The 23,014-nt window shown below is 43.2% G+C and overlaps 1 protein-coding gene across 3 annotated transcripts in view; it reads right to left on the minus strand.

The window, feature by feature from the left end:
* DLGAP1 (DLG associated protein 1) overlaps positions 1 to 21,147 on the minus strand; it is a 735,970-nt gene extending 714,823 nt beyond the window's left edge. For 2 of the 3 annotated variants that reach the window (XM_059724196.1, XM_059724192.1), the window contains exon 1: positions 21,009 to 21,147. The gene's annotated coding sequence lies outside the window, so the exon portion shown is untranslated. The remainder of the gene's footprint in view (positions 1 to 21,008) is intronic. The other variant, XM_059724197.1, reaches the window with a different exon arrangement.
* Between the last annotated feature and the right edge of the window lie 1,867 nt (positions 21,148 to 23,014).

A 23,014-nucleotide genomic window follows, 5' to 3' on the forward strand; every position in this document is an offset into this window, starting at 1 on the left:
CAACAATGCAAAGCAATAAATGCCCTCAGGGAAGCTTTGTGAGGTAATAAGGAAGGAAACACAGATCCCTGGCAGTACTGGATTACATTTCAGTAATCACACTACTCTAAGGATTTTTCTTAATGCCTAAAAAGAAAAAACAATTCATTTCCCCTTTATGTTTCCTCTTCCTCCATAACATATCACATTTTATCCTTTTGCCAAATCTCTTGACTAGTGAAGCTTTGTTCCCTACAGGCACAACCAGAGAATAAAATGTCAAGGGGCAAATGTCAAAGGTATAAAAGAAGTTAAATGAAGCAAATGATAAACATCAGATCAAAAGGCAAAGTGTGGAATGTGGCAATAAATAACAGGTTTACAGAAAGAGTCGTTCAGAAATGTTACAGCAGACACATGCATAATGTTGACTGTTGATAGGCTCCAAAATCTGACAAGTGCATATCAACAGCAGAATTTCTCTGTGATCTTATTCTGTATGTGGTTGAAAATGACAGCCCATCAGTGTGTAATTATCATATATGACTAATGGAATATTAATGCAATATTCATTGCTTTAATTAGCAAATTCTTCTTGAAGGCTGGCTGACTTTTCACCCCTGGAAGTTTAATCGACATTGAGTTTGACAGTCTTAACTACTACAAGACCTTAGCAAGAGATATACATACTACCTTAATCTTCTGGTATTTAGACTAAAAACCAGAATTTTATTCTGATGGGGAAAAAAAAAATCATCTCTGGACAGAAAGCACCAGGCACTACTTAAACCACACTTAAGCCCTCAAAGCACCTCTAATATGGGGCATATGTCATGCATGGGACCTATGCAAGCCCATTGCACAGGGATATCTTTTATCTTAAGATTGGAAGAAATCAGGGACAGTATATTGCTTCACTCTTACCCCACTTAAGTTAGTTGCTTTGAAAAGTCTAAAACCACTAGCTAACATGTTCAAAAGTTGAATCTAGACTGGCATCCAGAGTGCACACCTGCACATTATTTCAATATGTTAAAAATGCCTTTTGCATGAGTACCAGCTTAAGCATATTCTAAGTGAGATAAGAATAACTAGAGGCTCACAAGCACTAGAGTAATAACAAAGAAAACAAGGTGGCAACAAAGTGCCTCTGGACAATGCTTTGAGGAATAAAAAAACAAACAAACTAAAATGAATATTGCTTAAGGGTCAGATTTTCATAAGTGTTCAGGACCCAGCAATTCTCATTAAGAGCTCATAAGAGCTTATGAGTGAGGAGCTCTTTTTAGAACAGAGTGTACACTAGCTCCCAGACTAGAAGCAGAATAGCATGTTAGCGTGGTGCTGCATATGGGCCAAGTAGATCTGCATCTGGGAGCACTGGACTATTGCTGCTATGTTGTTTCCAGTTTAGGAAGTAGCACAGCATGTCTCAGCACAGCAGTGTTTTTGTGCTATATAGACATATCTTTAAGCTTGTGTTTAAGACACAATGAAGTCAGTGGAACTCATGTAGAGCACAGAGCTACCCTTTGCAACTTATTTCCTTAACTGTTTAGTGTCACAACCCAAGGGTGTGATTTTTGTTTGTGCGCGCTTCGGCACTGCTAAATTATTTCCCGCCACTCGCAGCTTTCCTTGCAGGGTGCATTTCTAGGTTGCAAAAGAGAAATGCACGGTGCAAGGAGTTCCCGCCATTCGCATGCAAATTTGTGTCCCACTATTGGCCAGCTCTAAATTATTCCCACGTGGTGGCTAGCGATTGGCTTGCTAGCCGTATAAGAGGCTTGAGCGGTTTCCGCCCAAGTTGGAGAACTCCGAGGAAAACCCCGCAAGGGAGGACTCCACAACCATCTGGAGAAGGAGAACTTCACATCTCGTGAAGATGTCTAAGCGCTGCGGAGCCTATCGGACCCAGCGTGTATCTCAAGAAGGCTATAGGGGTCTGATCAGCCTCTCGCCTCTCCCCGTCGCCGCCTGATCCCTCGACGTACCCTTCCCTGCACACAAGTTCCACGGAGCCTAGCAAACTTCGTGTGAGTGTATTCAGAGCTCTTTGCTTCGAGTTACTTTCTTCGGTTGACACAACAGGCTCGCGGTTTAGAGCTTTCAACCGGATTGGGCTAGAAGGTTCACGGGAAGGAACTCTAGTCCGCTTCTCTTCTTTTCTGTCTGTAACTGCAACTCAAGCAAGTTTTCCTGCCTGCACCACGACCATCTTCGGTGTAAGTAAAATAATCTTTAATCAACCGCTAAGCGTCAGTGCCTAATTCTAGCATTCCACCTGCCTTCCCCGACCCGGCATGTCCGGGCTGTTGGCCACAGCCCGCCACGCGAAAAAAAACCCCCAAGGGCCTCGGACTGCTCCCGGCCCGCACATTTAGAACTAAGACAAGCTGTTTTATAACTATTTTTGGAAAAGGAGGAAGCTGCTTATGAGTAGGGGTGTCCCAAACTGGAGGAAGTGGCAAGCTGATTTTGAGGGCTTATTGTGGCAGGGCCTCACCACACCTCTGATTGGCTGAGGAGCCCCAGTGGCCCCACCCTCCATACTGATTGGCTGAGAGGAGTTTACCCATCATGCACCCTACCCCTTGCCACTGACTGGTGGAGAGGAGCAGAGCTGCATGACAGGAAGCCCTCTCAACCAATCATCAGCAAGGAGTGGGGCAGCAGCCATCTTGCGTGCTCACCTTCATGCTGGCAGCCCCCTCCCCCCTTCTCCCTGGTGGGGAGCCAGCACTGGGGACCCAGCATTTATTTTTTTTTATTTAGCTCCCCCACAGGTTTCACAGAGATCACCCAATTTTGTGATTTCTGCAAAATTGCAATTTGAGTAGATCCCTACTTATAAGTCTGTCTTCTTAGATACCTGAGAAATCAAGTATCAGCAAAAAGTATTTTGTGTAGACTTAGGTTTTCCACCTCAAAAACAGGGAGGTGTTTGGTGTCTGTCACAAAATGGCACCATTTTCAAAACGAATGAGAGACTAGTCTTCTTAGAATCCAATAATCCTGCTAAGATTGCTTAGAAGGTTTTATTATATACATCCATTTTATACTGAATATATTGTCCTTTGGTAAAATTACGTGGTTTTCTGGATGTGTTCATAATTTTTACCTAATTAGGTGGGGGGGGGGGTTTAATGTGTTTATTTTGTCAATCAACACCAGTTTTATTTATTGACAAAGTAAATTTGAGGGCTTATTTCCTACCATTTCAGCATAACCTTGATTTTTATGTTAATTCCACCCATGTCACAGAGACATATAACCAAACTTGCTACTCATACACACTAGTATTGCTGTTTCAATTCTGACACTAAAATTCTCAAAAATATTCTGTCTGAAGTTCAATAAATACATTTATTACATAGTGACATGTTAATCAGTAAAGAAACTCTAAGAAGGGGCACTGATCTTTAATAAATATGAACAGAGGGCCCAATCCCTGCGGATGTAAAAGCTAGTTTCTCCGTTCACCTCAGGGTGAACCATTTGATTCAACAGTATTTATTCAGACTGCTATGGATTGTAACATTTATACCAAACCATGAACTATTTCCATACAATAAAAACTGTAGATGTATATTTTACTGTTGGATTCTTGACAAGCTTCTTTTTATGCATTAAAAATCATGGGATAGAATCCTTACCCCATTCAAGTCCATCACAGCTTTGTCACTGACTTCAAGGACTTTACTTCTGTATTCATTACAATGATATCTGAACACCGAGTTAATATAAATAGATTGGATTTAGTGTAGTTGATATATTTTGTGATTAATGAATGACTTAGAAATGAGTGTGTTTTTTCCATCTTGCATTCTATTTATTACATATTTTACACAGTTATGTAGAAAATAAGATAATTTACATGGCTTGTTTATAAATTATAATTGTTTTTAAGTTCACCATTTTCAAATCAATGTAGTATTTTCATTTAAATTAACTTAAGCAACCTGCTACCATTAAACTCCCAGACCAGTGCACAGGGTAAATTTGCAGCCTGTTTTGCAGCCTGATTAGACCCAGCACACAGGAATAGATCCAGGATGTGCTCTGGACCTGGCACGCAGGGTTGGTTCATGGCGAGACCCAATGCACAGCCCCACATCAGTGACAGGGGGTGCTTAATCTTTCCAGCACACAGGCCAGATGAGTAAATTGCAGCTGGTCCATGAGCCAGATCTGGCATACAGGGTCTGACCATGCCACATGCTAGGCCATGGATCAGGTGTGGGGCCACACACCAAATCCAGCCATGGAGTGGTCCTGCACACCAACCAGTCCAGGGCCACAAACCAGCCCCATATGCCTGGTCTGGAGCTGCATGCTGGCTCTATTCCCATGTGCTTGGTCTAATCCTGAGCACCAGCTCTAGGGCCACAAGCTGAACTTGTGCACCAATTCAAAGCCATGTGCAGGGCCCAGCTGTGGACTGACCCTACACACTAGCCCAGTCTAGCAGGCCAAATAATGTGGCCCTGTGCATGGGGCTCCCCTGAATCCAAAAATTTAGCAACAGTGGAGTGGTGGTAGTGTTAATTGCCATGGGGCTCCCAAAGCCTCAACAATTAACATTGTCACTGCTCCTCTGCTACCAAATTTTCCAAGCCATGGGGAGCCCCAGAGACTGGATGACTTGGCTCTGTGGGTGGAATCCAGCCTGTAGGCCACACTTTAAGTACCACTAATCTATAAAATGCAAAATTCATTTTGGAATTGCCTTCATAAATAAAATCCCAAATATTTTAAGCATCGAAGGCAGTGATTAGAGGTGTATGAAACAGGCCGTATTCCGTTTGGATTTGGCCCAAATCGGGGACAGTGATTTGATTCGTTGATTCGGATAACTTTCCCCGATTCAATTTGACTGAATCTGCATCTGGAGATTTGATACTGATTTGGAGAATCAATGATTTGGCCATAGACACAGCTTTAAATGTCTTTTCTACGTACCTCAAGATACCAGGCGCAGCTTGTGAACGCTGCAATGCAGGGGCAGATGGAGCATCCCACAGGAGCATAGGGGGCCCCCCTGCTTGCTCGGTGGCGAACCCAGAAGTGGACCGGAAGTACTTCCAGTCCACTTCCAGGTCCACCGCCAAGTGAGCAGGGGGGCTCCTCGCACCCCTCTGGCTTGGCAATTAGTTGTGAGAGGACCTCAGGTGCCCCCTCAGACCCAGGAGGCACCAGTCACTGAGCCGGGGAGGTTCGGGGAGGGCCCCGCATGCTTGGCAGCAGACCTGGAAGTGGACCAGAAATGCTTCTGGTCTACTTCCAGGTCTGCTGCCGTGCACATGAGACCCCTGCGCTTCTGTGGGATGCTCCATCCACCCCACTATCTCAGCATTCACAAGCCTCCTGTTACCTTGAGGCATGTAGGAAAAATATTTAAAAGCTGTGTCTATATCCAAATCGTTAAATCTTGTTGAACCTCTCAGCATCGATTCAGAGAGTTCTGATTCAATTTGGAGAGATTAAAGGGTCTCCTGATTCGATTCAGATTTGGTAATTTAGCCACTGAATTGGGCCAAATCTCCACCAAATCGACTGAAGCTTCGCACAGCCCTAGGAATGCTGGATACTTTGTACTACACTTTTTATATTGTTTTATGTTTTTACTACTGAATTTGAAAAAGTACCCTTTAACACTCCACCCCAGAGTACTGAGGGAATTGGCAGAGGTCATTGCAGGACCCCTGGCACAGCTTTATGAGCACTCATGGTGCTCCAGCAAGGTGCCAGAGGACTGGAAAAGGGCCAATGTGGTCCCCATTTTCAAAAAAGGGAGGAAAGAGGACCCAGGAAACTATAGGCACATTAGTCTTACCTCGGTCCTAGAAAAGCTCTTTGAGAAAATTTTCCAGGAGCACATCTGTGAGGGACCAGCAGGGGAGATTATGCTTAGGGGCAATCAACATAGGTTCACTAGAGGTAGGTCCTGTCAGACCAACCTGGTGGCCTTCTACGACCAGGTCACAGAATCCTTAGACGCAGGTGTCGCGGTGGATGTAGTCTTTCTGGACTTTAGGAAGGCCTTGGACACCGTCCCTCATCCATTCTCATTAAAAAATTAGGCAACTGTAGTATCAATGCGTACACAGTCAGATGGGTCACTAATTGGCTGGAGGGCCAAACCCAGAGAGCGGTGGTGGACTGGTCATTTTCGACCTGGAGAGATATGGGCAGTGTGGTTCCCCAGGGTTCGGGCCCACACTGTTCAACATCTTCATCAGCGACTTGGATGAGGGGGTAAAAAGCACCCTGTTCAAATTCACAGATGACACTAAGATGTGGGGGGAAGTAGGCATGCTAGAAGGGAGGAATAGGCTCAGACCTAGACAGGTTACAGGGGTGGGCGGATGAGAACAGGATGGGTTTCAACACTGACAAGTGCAGGGTACTGCACCTGGGGGGAAGAACCAGCAGCATACCTATACACTGGAGAACTCCCCTCTCATCAGCACAGAGACAGAAAAGGATCTTGGAGTCATTATTGACTCCAAGATGAACATGGGCCGACAATGTGAGGACGCGGTCAGGAAGGCTAACCGCACCTTATCATGCATCCACAGATGCATCATGAGCAGGTCCAAGGAGGTGATCCTCCCCATCTATGCAACATTGGTCAGGCCACAGTTGGAGTACTGCATCCAGTTCTGGGTGCCATACTTCAGGAGGGATGTGGACAGCACCGAGAGGGTCCAGAGGAGGGCCACTCGCATGATCAGGGGGCAGCAGGGAAGGCCCTACGAGGAGAAGCTAAGGGACCTGAACCTGTTCAGCCTCGACAAGAGAAGGCTGGATCTGGTGGCCTTCTATAAACTGGCCAAGAGGGACCAGCAGGCAATGGGAGAGTCCCTGTTCCCCCGAGCACTACCGGGAGTAACAAGGAATAACGGCCATAAGTTGACAGGGAGTAGATTCAGGCTAGATATCAGGAGGCACTATTTCACAGTCAGGGCAGCTAGGGTCTGGAACCAACTTCCAAGGGAAGTGGTGCTCGCTCCTACCCTGGGGGTCTTCTAAAGAAGGCTAGATAGACACCTAGCCAGGGTCATTTGACCCCAGCATTCTTTCCTGCCCATGGCAGGGGGGTCGGACTTGATGATCTGCTCAGGTCCCTTCTGACCCTATCAACTATGAAACAATGTACTAATTTACAACTAAGCTACAGAAGAAACACAAAATACATAGTGTTTCAGTTTATATAGTCTTCTTCTGTTTTAAGTCATAATTGATATATAAATCCTTTTCCTTTTACGAAGTACATAGTTGTTTCAAATTCATCACCCTAAAAATATAGTTGTACCAGAAAGCAAACATTTCTTTAAAGCTGTCGGGAGAAAAAATATGCTATTAGTCACCAAGGAGATAATAAATATATCTTATTACTGTAGTCTGCATGATAAAGTTGATTTGCCATACTGTGGTATTCAATACACTGAAGGGGAGATGATTCCATTACACATTCCATCCTTGTTTGCCTTAATCTCAGTCTACTCTGATGCATAATGTGACACCTACTGAATATTCTAGGGCCAAATTCTTCTCTGGCACAGCCACTAAAGCTTCTAGAGAAAGTGAAGTTTTCCCATTAGTTGGGAAATTGTAAACTTCCTTTCTTCCCCCTTTTTTTAGGAAATCATTAGACAAGGAAAGAATTACACAACCAAATATATGCCAGAAGTTAAACCTTTGGAAAAACAAAAGAGCTGACTTGATGCCACATTAAATTAACACCTACTTGAATATCACTAAATGCCAAATTCATCCCTGGTAAAACTCCATTTACTTCAGGAACCATACACCAGAAGCAAACCTCGCCTTTTCTATATAATATAGAGTAGTACCAATGTAATTTGCACTTTCTTGAAGCTTTCAGTGGGATTTTAACTCAAATTGATGGATTCTGAGTGCACAAGAAGATAGGGTCAGACCTCTTCTGATATTAGGACTAGACCATGAATCTCTTCAGCAGAATTGTTTCCTCAAATCTTCATATTTAACAGAGGCAGAGCTGGTTAAAAAACAGACAATAAATAAATATTGCTATTATGGGGAAACTTTATTTAAAAAAATATTTATCCTATTCAACCAAATCAATCCAACTTTTAGAGAGTATTTTTACATGATTTCCACAAAAAGTGCTCAGGGAAAATACTTTGAAACTACATTTACTGCAGTTAGGCACGCTAAGATATTTCAGTATCTATACAAACTGAATGAAACTCCACTGAGGATAACTAAGAGTTTGCTGAGTATAATTAGGATAAAGATAATATGAAATGTATCAAAGAAACAACAAAAGACCTTTTTTCAGTTCCATAAAACTGTGGGCAACAATCTATGGGCCTTTTCACACATTAATTTTAGGTGGTTCCTGGAACTCTGAACTCCTGGATTGCACACATATTAACAACTGAAACTAGTTTCAACTACACTTTAGGCAGCTTTAAAATTACACCACTTCAGGGCAGGTTTATTTCTATCTGTGTTATCCAGGTCATGTTCCATTAATGTGCGGCCACTCCCCAGAGATGAACCACCCAAGTTGCTCAGTCCTCCAGAATCCCAGGATGTAGTGTTCCATACCGCACCCTCCTGTTTTGTATGAACAAACTTTCCACTCCCTGAACTCTACTACCCAGAAGGCAATTCTGGCACCAAACCAACTCCCCCTTCCTACCCCCAGGGGTGCAATACAATACAAACAGCCTGCAGAGCACATGGCAGCTAGCCAGGTCACAAGCCACAGATGCAGGGTCCAGGAGCAGGGTCTGGGGGGTCAAGGGGAACAAGGTAGGGGAACAGATTGGATCCCCATGAACTGCAGCTTCCCTTGCAGGCCTGGGTCAGGAGCTCCCCCAAAAGCACCTTTCCTTACTGCTCCCACCTCCCAGCCACCCCAAAAAGCATGACTAGCACCCCCACACCCCAATCTCAAATCCCAATTTATTAAAACATGAGACCTTTTTTATTTCCTCATTTCTTTTAAAATTCTTTTTTAACTTTTTATTTTGTCCCTCAGTGGCTGACTTCCTTCATTTCACTAACATTCCCTCACCCTCATTTCTTTTCCACCTCCCATTCCATTAACTCCATATCCATCAGCTTCATGTTCGCACCCCACCCCCTAACCCATCTCACATACCCCCACCTAGAGCAGTGATAGAAGCCTGTCCTGGATCACCAGCCAGCTCCTAGTCCAGTCTCTGCTCACCAGCCTTCCAGTGGCAAGTCACAGCTAGCAGGTGAGGGAGCTTTTAGCTTTCAGATGCGACTGCTCCCAACTCAAGCTAGCACTAACACTGATCAACATTTGAGCAGCAGTAAGTACAGTGTGTAACAAAACCCTGTCACTTATCATAAAATTCAGACAGCAAAGTAAAATAGGAGCATTTGTTTGTCTTGTTTATCTAATTTCAGACAGATTTCAAAGAACACAATACACACTTTCCTTCATTCATTTAAAAAATTCTGTTTATTATACTGTGGGGTATCTATTATTAGTCTTATGTACAATACACCAGAGGCAGTTAGCCTTAAAATAATCCTAGTAAGGATGAATGAACTATTTGGACCAGATATCTGAATTACACAGGGATGCTCAACCCCAGCCTGTAGGCAATTCAGCCCCTGGTGTTATACCACGTGGCCTGCAGAGTTCTCCATGGGTCCATGGGGAGCCTTGTGGGACTGGGCCCTGCATACTAGGTTGGATGCTCAGGGTCCAATCCTGGTGTTCAGGACTGGCACAGGGCCATGGAACCTAAATGTGGCATGCAGGGGGCCTCAGGGCTTGATCTTGGCATGAGGGGTCTAATCCAGCCCGTAGACTGACCCCATGTGAGGCCAAAGAGTTGAGCACCACTGGGATTATAAATATTGTGTTACAGCATATAATTTAGGACCAATCCCTACTGAAACTAATGTTAGAGATTCACTATTCATTTGATAAGGTACAGGAATGGACTTTTAATTACTTAGACTAAAACACAGGCTATTGACCATTTTGATAGTTTACTTAGAAAATTTTACAATTTCTTCTTACCAAAACTGTGTTTGGTGCCCCTTTAAACATAATATAAAGAACACCTTCAGCTCTGGCTTTGAATAATAATTTGCTACACAAATGTAAGCCAATTTGTTTTTGTATCTGATAAGACTGAATGAATCACATCTATAAACCTAAATTGTTGTAATAAATTATTGGGCTCCTCTGGTGGTGGTAGAAAAAGCTTTATCATATTAGGCTGCACAGTACAAATGTAGTCAATATATAATCAATCATACATCAATTTTTATTCAATCATACATCATGGAACACTAAATAACAAAATAGTTATTTACAATTTGTATGGGGCACACATCTGCCTACACAAAATTCTCTAAAAGTAGTGTTTCTCTGCCACTGCCAAACTACTGTTTTTATTACAAGAATGAGCAATAAAAAAACAGCAAATTTTCTCATCTCTCTGAGATGGAAGTGTCCAAGGACACTATATGGTTGACTATAATACTATACTAAAAGTCATAATAAAGGAGTTAATTATTAACATTGAGATTTTGTGTTTTATGGGGTAGTATGAAGAAGCTGCTAAGAAAGGCTAGACAGCCTTTGGCCAGAGTAAGGGGCAACACACAAAAGTGCCCTGCTCCAGAAGAAGCCCTGGGAAGAAATTCAGACACAGTTTGTCCCTTGCTCCATTCTTTTTCCAGGGAGAAAATAAGCTCCTCTGTTTCTTGAAAAGGTACTCCTTATATTCCCCTTGAGCCTAATGCCAAGCCTCTCTTTACCCTTTCTCTGTACACTACAGATTTTCCAAAGAGGAGTCTCAAGCTCTGTACAGCCCAAGAAGAAATGGAGGTTACAGATGTGAAAAACTCACCCCTTGCTTGGCTGAGAAAGGTTACCTAACCCCAAATTCCATCCTGCTTTAATAAAACTGCAAAATATGAGAGAAGAAAACCTCATCTTTAACATACTCAATAATCATTATCCCTGTTGCTGACCCATGCTTACTGGGTATGAAGTGAAAGTAACACTGGACATGGAACATACTATATTTTCTCACAAAGCACACACACCCTTTCCCCCAGCAAAACAAGCTGGGGGAAACTGGGGTGTACATATGTGAGAATACAGATCCCCACAGGTCTGCAAATATGGCAGTGGGGGACCAGATACAGCATTAACTACCTCAGCTCTGGGATCCATGACAATTAATGCTGCCACCATTACTCCATTACCAGATTTCAAGATCTAAAGGGCACCACTTCAGCTGGATGACAGGGCCCCATGCATAGCCCCAGAATTGTCTCTTCTGGCTGATTGGGCTGGCACATGAGGTCAAGTCCATAGCCAGACCTGGCAATCAGATTCAACCCCAGCATGTGAGGTCAGTCCATGGCCAGATCCAGTACACAGCCACAGCCCCAACCCCAGCCTACCAGATCAGACCTATCACAGTCCACAGGCCCCATCCAGCATGCAGAGCTGGCAGCAGGCTCAGCTCCCTACTGCTGCTACTCAAGTTATTAATCTGTGGTACAAGGTAAGATCTTTCTTCCTTCATGCTGCCTTTCAAAAAAAGGGAAGGAATATTATTATATTCCAGGCCAAGTTACAGGTGAGATAATATGTTAAGCAGAATTTAGAACTTCAGCTTAATTTTCATGTCATATCCACAGATGTATCTGTCTTGAATTATAAAATGACCCACCCATAAATCACAATTGGGAAAATGTAATGCTGGCCTATACAAAAAGAACTGTGTGTGGGCCTTTTTTGTTTTTTTAAAGCCCCGCACTTACCAGTGCTGCAGTGGCCATCAGGGCTTCTAGGGGTACAGCACAGGGTAGTGGGGGGCACCAGGGATCGCTCCCCCCCACCTGGCAGGAGCCAGTGAGTGCAGGGCTGGGGCCAGGCAGGGCAGCCATTGACAGGGCTGGGAGAGCGGGTGGGGAATGGGGCCTGTTTGATTTGGAGATTCAGCGGCGGCTGAATCTCCAAATCAGATTCCACCAAATCAATTCGGGACAGTGATTCGAATCATGGAATTGAATCACTATCCCTTGAATCGGCCGAATCCAAATCCAAAGCAAATACTAGCCACTTCGTACAGGCCTAATACCTATCAACTGCTGCTCATATTACAAATTCACCTGATTTCAATAAGACTGGGAACCTGGTGCACATTTTTTCTTCAAAATATTTCCCACTAAAAAGAATGCAGGATCAGGAACTAGTCAGGTGCAGTCTCAAACTTTGGAAAGATTTTTGTGGAATATTCCTCCCCAATTTCTCTTTTTCTTATTTTCTCAGTTTGTCTTTATAAATCTAGAAGTATGCAGACTGATTCAAAATAAGCTTTACTGGTTTTATGAGAACCTTGCTCACTACTGGCACCTTGTCAATAACTAGAGCTAGTCAAATACACCAGAACATTTTCATGTTTTTGCCTTATGTGCTATGTTATAATAGTCACAGGAATGAGTCTCTGTCCACATGAATTTGAAGGCATATGACTTTTCCTCCTCAGGATACTTATATTTGTTTAAATCCACCAATGTGATTATTATTAATAGGAGAGTTCTTATTTATAGAACTGCACAAATATTAGTTGAAAACTGATTATCTGATTACATATATCCCTTTTGTGTTTACAGACTAATCCTGATTTCTCAAATATATCTAGTTAGAGATGTCAAAAGCTGCTACATAGTTTAAACTAAAATAAGCTGATAATACCTATGAGTTAGTAGGGTGACTGTTCACTAGTCCATTTGTTATTTAGTGCAAAATTGGTCATATGTGTGGCACTCAGTTTATCTGCTGACTGGATGACTTAACAGATCAAATAAAAATAACAGCTTTTCATGTACATATGCCATTGTTCATGCCGTTTTACTATGCATCTCCCATTCTAAAACAAAGTGTAAAAACTCATCCTGGAAGAACACAGACAACATTTCAGCTGGAGAGATGCAAGTATTCTACAGTTCACAATATATTAGAGCAAGCCATAGATGTATGGGAAGAGACAATTATTTGTATAACAAACACTGCATAGATTTGAAGATTTAAAAAATGGGAGAATGTTAAATGAACACATCTTAATTTACAATCTTATGCCATGTGAAATGTTATTCAACTACAATTCCATGATAAATACAGTAATTGAAACGAGATGGACATTTCAAAAGAATTCCTTGGAAAAGAAAAACTTGTATTTTTAAAGTGTATGTCTTTTTTTAAAAAAATATATGTTGTATCTATGAGTGGGAACCTACTTAATTCACAGCCAGACAAAGGAATTTTTGTGGCTTGGTCACAGCACGAACGGCTGATTTCATGGGCGTTTCCCAGCAGCCCCAACCCTTGTAGCTGGCTGGCCAAGAGGCCCCAGGGAGGGAAGAAAAACGAAGGGGTGGCCGCCATCGTGGCTGCTGGCTGCCCTTTGTTTGGTCCCACCCTGTGCCACTGATTAGTGCAGAGGCCCTGGGCAGGAGGAGGGACAAGGTGGCACCCATCCAGCTAGCACCTTCCCCTCCCGGGTAGGCTGTGAGGCAGCAAGGACTGCTGGCTCCCACTGGGGAGACAATATTTTATTTTTATTAAGTTTTTTTTTTACGTTGATTTTGTGGACAATTGTGGATTTCACAGTTTGTGAAAAATCCCCAAAATTGCAAATTAAGTAGGTCTAGCTATAAGGGTCAGAGCACAGTTTTTAAAATGGAAACCTGAGAAACAAAATAGAAGTAGTAAACAGCATTTTACCAAATCATAATTTTATCATTACATCTTTAGTAGTTAATTATAAATGCTATTCCTTGGACAAATGGACATCCAGATTGTACATTTACCACACATTAGCCTTCCCTGACTTCTACATCAGTATCTTTACTATAAATACTTTTGCTTTACCCATCTCCCTTAGAAAGAAAAAATTCTGAAGGTATAAAGAAAAGGCTTCTTCAATGTCCATTTCTTTAAATTTGTTTTCAACAGCCGATATCTATTTTAATATGGATAAAGATATGGATGTGGTCAAGGGATAAGACGAGATAAATAACAACCGTTTCCACTCAGAATAACATTTTCTTAAATAAATTTAAACATTTCCCTATAATAGTAGAGGCAGTTATCAGTGAACAAATATTTCATATATACTATATTTTTGGATTCATAATAGCTAATAGAACAATTGTCAATGCTAATTGTGGCACTGCACATATTATACATATATAACAAAATATACTGGGAACACATTTATTTGAATCAATGCTAAAAAGCAAGAATACTACCTATTCATAGTTATTTTACCTTCTCCTCATTCTTTTCCCCTTTTCTTCCCCTCCTCCCCCCACCCCAAATGGCTCAATATGTGTAATACTTCTGTGGTGTTGGTTGTAGCCATGTTGGTCTAAGGACATAGGCAGACAAGGTTCTTTGGGTAGATGTGACATCTTTCATTAAGCCAACTTAATAGTTGGGGAAAATTGTTCTTTGCAGGCTTTAGGTCACAAACACGTTTCTTCAGGCATAGTACCCAACAGCTTGCAAAGGACAGTTTTTACCAAGTATTTAATTGGTCTAATAAAAGATATCACATTTACCAAAAGAACTTTGGCTAACATTTCTGTATACACTGAACACCAGATAAAGGTATTTACCAAGAACATTCAAGAAAATGCATTTAAATTACTATCTTCACTGACCACAAGTTTACTCAGCAAAACAAAGGGGACTGGGTCTTGCTGAGGCAAGCAAGTAGACAAAATAGGATTGCTTTTTGTAAGAACTTAAAGGACAAATTTGAGTTCTAAAAGATTTTAAGGCACAAAAAAGGAAACTAAAGAGATAAAGCAGCTGTACAGTTGCTGAGAGTTGTAAATGATTGGTGAGATTTTGCCTAGTTACAACACAGGTCCATGGACAGAGAGTGGATACAAGCTAGTGAGAACAAGCACCCTTCAACATCCTTATGAAGTGCTTACACACAACTGTAGTCTCTGTGCTCTATCAAGCATAAAATGAACTCTGCTAGCATCCCCCAGGCCACAAACCACCTGAAAGGGGAAAAGTAATTCCATTCAATACCACACAGAAGGAAAAAGTTCTGGACCCCTTGAAGAGGGTACCACAACATATATGATCTGCCTGTACATTTGCAAGTTCCATTAGGCAACTGTGCTTCTCTTTGACGTGATACCTCCTCATCCTCTTGCTGAAACTATATAATTATAAATACCACTTTAAAATTATGCATAAATGTACTGTTGAGCCACTTAGCAGAAAATGGAAGCCCGGCTTCTTTTTCATTTCTCTTCAACATGCTTTTATTAACTGATGGTTGGTATTGTTCAAGGAAAAATAGAGAAAAAGTGAGAACATTAAAAACAGCAGTTCTCAACGTGTTAATCAAAGTGCTATGGACATCACAAAAAAAATGAGTTTATAGCAAGCAAGTAAAACATGAGGCCCTCCAGGTAACTGTATCCCCAGTCAGAGATTTCTACATGTTCAGTCTTTAAAATTACTTATTAGGAAGCTGCATAGAACCTGTACATATGCTATTATAGAATTAGCATTGGCAGGGGAATCCACCAAAGAAATTCCACTCACTATTGCAGAATTAAAAAAAAAAACACTGGGCTCCCATCTTACTAGCTACGGTACTGTCTAAATTAAACCACCTCTTTGTTAAACTCAAGCCTAAAAGAACTTGATTTCAAAGCAGGTTTCTCAGACTAGACTGGGATAGAAAAAAAGCCTAAACTATCCTCAGCTGGGGATAAACTGTGTATCAGCCAGCATAAGCACTATACTGCTTATACTCTATGTACTATAAACTCTACCTCAGATATTTTTATCTTATTCCCACCTCAGAGGTATAAGCTGGGAACTGTCACACACCAACATATGCTATACCAGTTTAAGCTTATGCTAGGGCTCATGTTAGTACCTAGCAACTCTGGAAAGGACAGGTAGGCATACAACTTTGTTCCCACCCCTAGTCTTTTTATATAGGGGGGACAAGACTTGTGGATTTGTCAGATTTGAACTGGCAATACACACTTTTTGAGATTCAAACATAGTGTAGAAACCACAACTCAGAATTTGAATGGAAAAAACAGTATGCATTAGAAGTTCTTCTATCATATACATGTTCACAAGTCCAGAAAAGCTCTCAGATCCCCAGTTTGCTTATGTATGAGAAATTAGAGGGATAACAAGTGTATGCACTGGTCTGAGTTTGAGGTGGTTGAGGAACTATGAGACTCCACATTTATCTGAAATTCTAACACTGACACGCATACAAGCCTATGACAAGGAACTAGAATGATAAAGTCTCTTATATGAAAAGGGCAACTCCAAAAAGTCTATTGGGTACCTTTAAAAATAGTTTCTAACCTGTCAATTATTGTTCCTCAGTTTTTAAGAAGAAAGAAGGAAGCTTGCTACCTATTAGAAGACAGTGAATAGTTGGGCAAAGTCACATGTGCTTAGTAGGCCTCGTAGCAAATGTGACTGTTTTCAAATGGGATGATGGCTTTTTGGGCAGGTATTGAAATGAGAGAAATGACAAATATTCCCAAAGAACAGGTATCAAGGAAGTTCTTGCCAAAGCATATTCCAGAGAAAGAATTCCTGGGACAGAATTACATTCCATGATTGCAGAGCATTCTAAACAGTTTGAGAGAGTGCAGAACAAACACCTTGCCACAAGGACAAGGTAAGTTTGCGAAGGCCAGACTCAGAATTAGCATGTCTTCCAATTATAGGGTCATAAATGATGTCTGGGATTTGCATTGAGTGGTTACACTAGCAGATGTTTTCAAATTATCCAAAGCCATGTCATAGGCAGCAGAATTGGAAGTATGTGCAGAGAGACCTGGTACACCAGCAGCTTATGGGAACATCTTAAATAGTCACTTCATATCCTTTTGTGGGGCCTTTTGCTACATAAGATGCACACAGAAAAAAACAGAGAACTAACTGTCTTCCTTTTTGAAATTTGCTAGAACTACCTGGTAAAAATAAATAAATAAGTATTCATGTGAGAGGTGTATTTCAGTTTGAACTCTACTATATGTCCATGCTTTTTCTGGTTCTATAAATCTGCTTTATTCAAGAAAACAATGGTCTAAAACTTTTTTGGGAAAGTTCTATATCACTGGTCTAGATTCTCTTACATTTTAAATGATAGGGATAATACAGTCACTGCAGGGAATACCTATTCAGTATATATACAAACACAAACTAGGGATGTAAATATCATTTTAAAATTTTTCTATTTAACCTACTCTAATTGTATCAGTTAAACAGTTAACCAATCATACAGCAGCTCAGACCCAGCTGTGGCTGAGAGCTGCTCCAAGGGCCCTTTGCAGAGGGAAGGGGGCAGCGTGAAGGAGAGGGTGGCAAGCCCCACCAGACAGCACAGTTCACCTGAAGCCATGTGCTGGGAGGGAGGGCCACACCTGTGAACCAACAGCTAATTGCTTAATTGACAAGCCATCAGGGTGCCCATTGTTTTCCTCTTTAACTTCATGGAAGGCTGTGGGGGGTATTAGTCTCCCTTTGACTCTCCTCCCTCCTGCCTGCCCTGCCAACTTCCGGTTCTTGCTGGGGCATCGCGTGGCTTCCTTTCCCCACCGGACTGCACCTCACTCTGTGCTAAATGATAACAGGTAAGCTAACCGGTTATCATTGGGCTTATCAGTTAAACAATTAATTGTTTAACCTTGGATATCCCCAACAGAAATGTGGACATCCAATATCAATATAAAAAGAAAAGGTATTCTTCCTTTATCAGAAAAAAACCAGGATAGCTTATTTCATATTCAAATCCTCTGGAAGGGCATAAAAAATGCTTTGGTCAAGAAAGTTCTGTGAAAAGTGAGAACAAAGATCCACCCTTCCCAGAGGTAGAATAAAAAGAAATGATATAAATGGAGTTCTGTCAGTTTTCATACATAGCTTGGTCCAGTATTCCACAGATCATCAAACAACTGTCTGATGGAGAAAATAAGACCTTTTGTCAAAGGTCTATTTTGTAGATTCGTATCTAAAAAATTAGGTTAAATAAAAGACCAAAAAGGAGTGATCCAAGTTCTGAAGAGACCATGCAAGGAGACAGGATACACAACAGAGATACAGTCTCTTTGAAATAATACAGGGGGAGCATTAGGAGGACAGCAAGGGCATAGGCCCATTAGTTAAAATGCCTCCACAGAAGAGGAAGGTGCCAGAGAAGGTTACTAGAAGCTAAAGAGTAGATACACTTGTATTCTTGACTGGCCTAGACAAAGGGAAAGTATTTCACTTTTCTAGTTCTCATGGGCATCTCCCTATGTGGGTGTCTGTATTTAAACTTTGTGCAGGGATCCAGAAGTAAGAATTAACAGGGGACTAAACATGTGAATTTTATCAGAAAAATCCCTCTTAGATCTTGAAAGGTAATACCATAGGAACTATTAAAAAAAAAAAAAAAAAAAAGTTTATAAAGATTGTGGTTGGATAAAACATCTCGTATCCTTGAGCTCACACTCTATTTCTTCCCAAAATAGTACTACAGTTCTGGCAGCATTAGGTCCCTTCATTACTGTGAAACTTGATTCAGGATACTATACAAATCCATAGAATGAAAGTCACAACATGAAGCTGGTGGTATTTTCAAATGCTGTTTGGTAAAGAACTGAGATTCAATATATGCACACTACACTTGTATTTATTTCCAGGTGATACTTTAACTAGTTCAGGTTGAATTTGGCTGTCCTTATCAAGGGCAACATTACTCTTTCTTTAGGTATACATGACAACAGTATCCATCCAACACAAGAGACTAGAATGGATTCTAAAAACAAAGTCTCTACAAAAAAATAGTATCAAACGACCAGTTCTGCTGAGAATAAAAATCTTGTAATTCAGAATTATATATAAAGTTACCCAATTACCCGTTTATTAAACAAGATTTTTGCTGATATTTGTTTTCAGTGTTGATGACATGACTTCCATTTTCCTCATATATTTCAGAATTATTGAAGTAAACAGTGCAAAAAGAAGTAAAGAAATAGAGTGGGTCCTATTAAAAAATCTCATAAGTTAAATACTTAACAACAACTAATGACACTATAATTATTTCAAGATACCACCTGTACTTAACTCCTTACGTTAACAGAACAAATACTGATTGAAATAGTAGTATCTTTCAGGTTAGGAGAAACTTTTGAAGAGCACTGATTGTATCTCAGATATATTCACAGATCTAGTTGACATCTTTATAGCTGATGACAATGGCAGATTATATTATTATTAACAAAGAAATACTGTACAGTGCATTATATGTGAGAAATATGCTCTCCCTGTGATTACATCTATGCTCCTGACATTAGGCAGATTATGAGCCTGTTGGACAAATACTCACAGTACTTCTCTGATCTTATAATTTGTCTGTTTCTATTGCTACATAAATCTTTAATAAGAATGAGTGCATGTTTGATAAATGAGAAAAAACAACATGAATAAAATAAGCTTAACCAACATCAAAGTATTTCCTGAAAAATGTTTGTAACCCAACATTACTTTCCCCCCTCTCCTCAAAGCTCAAATAAAAATATAAATCTTATTCAAAAATAAGCATGATAAGGTAATTTATGGGTTGGGATCTTTAGCTGTACTTGTCAAAAGACACCTAATTACATAATCAGCCATTTCCCCCTCTACAAGGTAGCTATGGATTTATATAAATTTGCCTCCTCAAAATATGCAGGAGAATAATTTTCCAGAACAAAATGTGTTATGACTTTCTACCTTTTCAGTAATTTCTGAAGCGGCTGTAAGACGACCAAATCCATGCAAGATTTGCATGGGCTCCAAAATTTGCTCTGGAAACGCTTTGAATGCCTGAGCATCCTACTCATCAAATCCCAAGCGGAATAATCACCAGTCCTCCGCAAAAAAACACAAATCAGTTTAAAATCCTCCTGGTGAAGGTCAGGAGAATGCTTACCCTGCTCCTAGACCACGTTGAAGCAATAAAGGCACATTCATTTCTAGCAGAATAGCACAAATGAGATCCCCCTTGTGGTCCCCTAAGTGCAGCTCCAAATGCCTTGTGCTCCGGTGGTCCTATCCCACATGGTCCTGCAATATTGGCTGCTTACCAAAGCAGGGGGGAAACCAAGCAGCTCTGAATTTCCACCGCCTTTTCGGTTATTGTTTAGGACCTTTACAAAACAGTATTTGAATGCGGTGGTGGATGAGTCCCTATGCTGGGACTCAAAACCCCAGAGCAAAAGGCAAGTGCAGTGGTTGATCAGTCCCTAGACTGCTACTAAAAACCCCAAAGCAAAAAGCAAGTGTAGTGGTTGATCAGTACCCAGGCTGAGACTAAAAACCCCAGAGCAAAAGGCAAGTGCAGCGGTTGATCAGTACCCAGGCTGAGACTAAAAACCCCAGAGCAAAATGCAAGCGTGTATCCATAGCATCCTTAGGAGATGCTACGGGGTCCCAGCGAGCTTGGGATGATAGCTCGCAAGCAGGGGCAGAGGTGAACCATCCCCTTGATGGGTAGGCGGGCAAAAGGGCAGCTGGCAATTGCCCAAGGCCCCCCAGCCCCTCTGAGCGGGGAGCAATGCAGCAGCAGGCAAAGGAGCGGCGATCAATCCAGGCTTTTTTTCAGGCAGCCTCTCCGAGGTGGGGGGGTCTCGCTCTACTTCCCCGCTGCATGCGGCTCCGCGCCGCGCCCCCGGGCCCTGCGGGGCCCCTGTCCCCGCGGAGGGCAGTGCCCCGCTCCGCAAAGGCGACGCAGCCCCGTGAGGGAAGAAGGGCTGGAAGGGGCAGCCCCGGCGCGGGGGCGGGAGCCGAGGGGGCGCAGGGGGTTCCCCACAGGCAGCTGCAGCAGAGGGGGCGCAGGGGCTTCCCCGGCTCGTCACAAAGCAACCCCGCCGCCCCCCAGCCCCCGAGACGGGGAAGCCGCTCCCGGAGCACAATGCGGCCGGGGAGCACTTACCTCCGCCGCCGCCGCCGCGCAGAGAGAGGAGGCAGGAGGGAGAGGAAGAGAGCGGAGAGGGGGCGGCTGCTAATCCCAGCCCAGAGCGGCTTCCCGCAGCAGCAGCGCGCGGAGTGGCGGTGAGGCGCCGGCTCGCGCTCCCGCCCCGGCCCGGCCTGGCCCGGCCCCGCGCAGGGCAGGCAGGCGGCTGCACCCCCGCCTCCGGCACGGCGCTGCCCTCCGGCCGCTCCTGCGCCCCGGGGCGCTCACCAGGTGCCGCCGGCGCTCAGCTCCTCGGGGCAGCGCAGGGTGGAAGGGCAGCGCCTGCCCTGGGGAGGGAGCTAGTGCAGGCCTTCCCTCCTCTGCCCAGCAACCCGAGCCAAGCCCAGTCCTTGCTGGAACCGGGTCCTGGCGACCCCATTCCCAGGGCTGCTCTGAAAAGCTAGTCCCCAACACGCCCTGCTCTTGGCCGGCGCTCCACCTGCACCCAGCTCCGAGCCCTGGCCAAGGCCGTGCCGGACCTCAGGGCCGGGACTCCGCCAAACACGGGTTTCGGTCAGTGCCCCTGTGCAAGCCGGACCTAAATTCTGATGGGAAGCCTCAGGCGTTATTCTTGCACCCAAAATAATAAAGAAAGGTTGGTTGTAGCTACTGAAGGACTGCGTGCAGAGAGAGATACGGATAGGGGTCCTTTACTCCTTGGGAGCCAACAGGAACCCAAAAAGTATATACAGGTTCCCCTCTCTTTATGCTGTACATGTGTTCCTGGAAAACAGCGCATCACTCAAATTAATGTAAAGGGAACCCACTTTACAATGTAACAGATAGCGATATGCTCCAAGACCTGGACTGAACTGACCCCCAGACCCATTTCTGCCACTTTTACAAGACAGTTTTGGTACTCACCAACAGCAGACTTCATAGATTTCATAGACACTAGGGCTGGAAGGGACCTTGGAAGATTATTGAGTCCAGCCCCTGCCCCAGGGGCAGGAAGTCAGCTGGGGTCATTGGATCCCAGCAAGATAAGCATCCAATTTTCTCTTGAAGGTGTTCAATGTAGGTGCTTGAACCACCTCCGATGGCAGACTTTGGGGGCTCCGACAGTAAAGAAATTCTTCCTTATGTCCAACCTGAAACGGTCTTGCAGAAGTTTATAACCATTCAGCCTTGTCATCCCTTGGGGTGCTCTGGTAAACCAACGTTCCCCCAGGTACTGCTGGTCACCCCAATAAACTTATAGGCGGCCACCAGATCACCCCTGAGCCTGCGCTTTTCCAGGTTAAAGAGCACCATAGCGCTCAGCCTGTCATTGTAAGGTCTGTTTTCCTGACCTGTGATCATGCGCATGGCTCTTCTCTGGACTCTCAAGCTTCTCCACATCCTTTTTGAATTGTGGGGCTCAAAGCTGGATGTAGTACTCCAGCTGCAGCCTCACCAAGGCCGAGTACAAGGGGAGAATGACATCCTGGGATTTGCTTGAGAAGCATCTATAGATGCAAGCCAGCATTTTGCTCACTTTACTAGCGGCAGCATCGCACTGAAGGCTCATGTTCATCTTGTGGTCAACGATGACACCCAGTACACACAAGCACAGGGCACTATCATCATGGGGACGGCAACTACTGAAACACGTGTCGCAGACAATGAGTGAACAAAGAGCACAGATCCACACAGAAGACTATATTTTGGTGCGCGTCAATCCCACAATGCACTGCACAAAGCAGCTGACTGTGGGCTTCCACCACACCGATCACATAAGAGTGTATTTACCTCACATATAAACACATTTTTGGTATAAAAAGGTTAATCGCACTAGAGTGAATTTGCACATACAGAACCCGCATAAAGCGGAGGTCCAGGTGAGCGCACACATGCAGGGGTGTGTGTTTTCTGCCGTTTTCACATTGCAGCAGCACATGTTTATGCCGCTGCTTTTTTGTCCCAGGTCGTGCCCCTGCCTGTGCACTCTGGCACACAGCAAATTGACCAGGGTGGTGTTGGGGCCCCAGCAGCCTTAGCTGAAG

Source organism: Alligator mississippiensis, chromosome 3 (genome assembly GCF_030867095.1).
Source record: "Alligator mississippiensis isolate rAllMis1 chromosome 3, rAllMis1, whole genome shotgun sequence".
In the NCBI taxonomy this organism is placed as follows: Eukaryota; Metazoa; Chordata; order Crocodylia; family Alligatoridae; genus Alligator; species Alligator mississippiensis.